The sequence below is a fragment of the Cynara cardunculus genome, assembly GCF_001531365.2.
Source record: "Cynara cardunculus var. scolymus isolate 2C chromosome LG 7, CcrdV1, whole genome shotgun sequence".
Classification (NCBI taxonomy): Eukaryota; Viridiplantae; Streptophyta; class Magnoliopsida; order Asterales; family Asteraceae; genus Cynara; species Cynara cardunculus.
In genome coordinates, this window is record NC_037534.1 from 13,618,990 (window position 1) to 13,622,544 (window position 3,555).

Consider the following 3,555-nt stretch of genomic DNA (forward strand, 5'->3'; position numbering starts at 1 on the left):
TTTACTTCCTAACTCGACCATGATCTTGTCCTCATCGCTCCAGTTCACCTCAGGACATGGTTCATAGTGCTCGGGAATTTCTGGTGTTGTTCCAGTTGCTGGTACTCTAGGAATTAAATTCATGGGAACATAGGGAGGATTGTACAGAAATTCACAAATCCGTGGATGAATGCCTTCCAGAAAATTTACCATTCTAACTTTCCACTGTGGGTACTCCTCACGTATGAGCGTGGGAGGTTTCGATTGTGAACCAGTGCTCATAAAGGAAGTATTGGCTGGATTCGCCATTTGTAGAAGAAGAAAAATAGGAATAAGAAGAGAACATATGAAATAGTGAAAAACAGGGTAACCTGAAGAAGACGACTGTTGTTCTTGAGCGAAAGAAGATTAATACCAAGAACATAATAAATCAAATTAGAATTTGATTCCTGCTCTGATACCAATTGATAGGATCRWTTAACTCAGTTTTGGATATTAATCACTTACTCTGGATGATCTATTTGACAATATTAGTGCAGCGAAAGCAATAAGAACAAACAGAGTAGTAATCAATGAAGAACACAGTTGAATGAAGAACACTAGAGAGAAGCTTCAAATGATTTTCAATTGATTGAAAATGTTTACGATACGATATGGAAGCACACTGAATTACAAAAGCCTAAGCTGCTATTTATACTCGTTCCTAACGGCTTTTCTGACAAGTCCTAGACGTACAAATTAATCTAAGCCGTTCAAATAAAGCAGATTACAAACAGACACGTGATAAGCACAAGCAGCTAACTAACCTAAGTAAAACAGAAAAGAAGTTCTTCACAGAAGATAAAACTGCAGACCCTCTGTGAGCCATCCCAGAGGCTCTGCTGGATGTGACTTTTGAGCACTTGATTCCAGAGGATCATCTTCCAGAACCTCTGWGATAGACAACAGAGGTTCTGTCATCTTTGACTTGTATGCTTTGAATACAGAGGACCAGTTTCCAGAATCTCTGTGGTAGACAACAGAGGTTCTGTCACTCTTCACTTATACGATTGGACACCTTTTGTTGTTGGTCCTCTGTGGTCTTCTATGGTGGAACCTCTTCTGTCAACACTTGCAGTATTTACTTTTTCCATACTTTTACATTAAGAGAAATGAGAGCTAACACACCCAATTGCCTTGGAACCAAGAGGTAAATCTGAGATTTCCCGATTATTATTGGATATAAGAGATTTCATCTCGTCATCGATTGTCTCCTTCCAAAATGCAGCATTTCTAGAAGTCATAGTTTCCCGATAAGTTTTTGGTGCATCTTCTACATGTAGAAGAATAGGTATTTTATGCAAGACTTTATCGTTCCTATATTCTTCAACTAGAAACAAATGGCTTGAGAGTTAATAAAATCTGGACTTAAATTTTTATCTTTTCTGGCTCTTTCACTTCTTCTAAGTGCACTAGAAATTTCAGGCAGTTATCTTTTATTATTAGAACCAATTTTTGGAATGGGAGTACCTTGTCGGAGAGCTTGATCCAACTTTGTTGAATGATGTCAAAAATTATGTTCAAAATATTCCACATCCCTTGATTCAACAATAACATTGGTATCTAAACCCAACAGGCGATATGCCTTTGAATTTTCTGCATATCTCACAAATACACTTTTCAAAACATTGGGTCCAAGTTTTGACAATTTAGGTAAAGGAGCCTTATAAGTCAAACATCCCCAAACTTTGAAATAACTTATATTAGGTTTTCTACCTTTCCAGATTTCATAAGGAGCTACTTTGAGTTTCTTTGAGATTATTGTTTACATGACAAGTCGTGAGTAGTGCTTCACCCCACAAATTATTTGGTAGATTTGCGTTCACCAACATAGCATTAAGCATATCTTGCAAAACCCCATTCTTTCTTTCTGTTACACTATTTTGTTGTGGTGTATATGGAGCCGTCATTTGATGTATCAAACCAAAACTTTCACAAAAGGAAGAAAATTTTATGGAAAAATACTCTCCACGTCTATCACTTCTAAGTATTTGAATCTTTTTTCCCTTTTGAGTTTCTACTTCAGCCTTATATCTTTTGAAAGCATCAAAAGTTTGGTCCTTAGATTTTAGTAAATACATATAAGTATATTAAGAACAATCTTCAATGAAAGTTATGAAATATCTATTTCCTCCTCTAGTTAGTTGTCCATTCAATTTGCATATATCTGAATGGACTAACTCAAGAGTTATTGTGTTTTTATCAATCTTAGGAAAAGGTTTTCTTTTCATTTTTGCCTAAACACATATTTCACAATTTTCATTGTGATCATTATTATAAGAAATAATTCCTTCTTTGAACATGCATTTCATTGTTCTTTAATTTATATGTCCTAGTCTATGATGCCATATACTAAAAGATTAACATTCAATATTAAATTTTGCAGAAAATAAAGAGTCAACGATATAAGTAGAAGTAGTAATTTTATTGATACTTAGTTTGAACATCCCATCGGCAACATAGCTTTTGCCCACAAACACACCAGCTTTAGATAGAATCACTTTATCATATTCTATCACAGCTCTTATACCAATTATACACAACTTATAGCCAGAAACCAAATTCTTCTTAATAGTAGGAACGTAAAGAACATCTTTGAGTACAACTTTTTTCCCAAAAGTGAAAGCTAATTCAATAGAACTCATGCCAAGGAAGTTTGAAGTATGATTATCGCCTATCATCATTTCATGTCCTTCTTGTGATTCCTTGTAATCTTTGAATAGAGATTTGTTGTTACAAACATGCGTCGTTGGACCAAAATCGTACCACCAATCATCAAAAATGGTACAAGATGCAATATGCGTTTTTTGAATCATAGAGATATGTAGTTCTAAAGCCATACCAGTGATTTCAGTCGTAGGTTCTGCCAATTCAACCACGTTTGCATCTCCACATCCATTCTTCTTGTTTCCTTGATCAACTTTCTTCTTAGAATTCTTGCAGAATTTCTTCACGTGTCCTTTTTCACCACACTTATAATAAGTGATTTCAGATAAAGGCCTTTTGGATTTCTTGTAAGTGTTTGTATAAGAGGATGAATCTGCCTTTCTTTTCTTGCCTTATTTTTTCTATAATCAACTTATTTAACATAGATGCACCATCCAAATTCTTTTCACGAATATGAGTCTCCACTTCAATTCGTAAATGTTTTTGAATTTGATACAAAGAGAAAACCTCTGGAGTGTGCATCAATTTTTTTCTGTAATTCCTCCAAGTGCCCCAACCACTAATTTATCAGGAATTTTTAGGTTGAGATTATTGAATTTAGAGACAAGAATCAGAAATGTGTGGACTTGGTCCATGATTGAAACATTATCTTTCATAATAAATTCAAAGAATTTAAAGGTTATGAACTTGTTTGGCGTTGTATTTCTCCTCCAAAGCCCTCCAGATTTCTTTTGCAAATGTCATAGGTGTGTAGAGATCATACGGACGACAGTGAGGGTTTGTAGAATGTATCCTCTACAAAACATGTCATCATTTTCATGTTGTCTTTGCTCCTCTTGATCTAGTACAGCAATTTATGGTGTCTTCAAA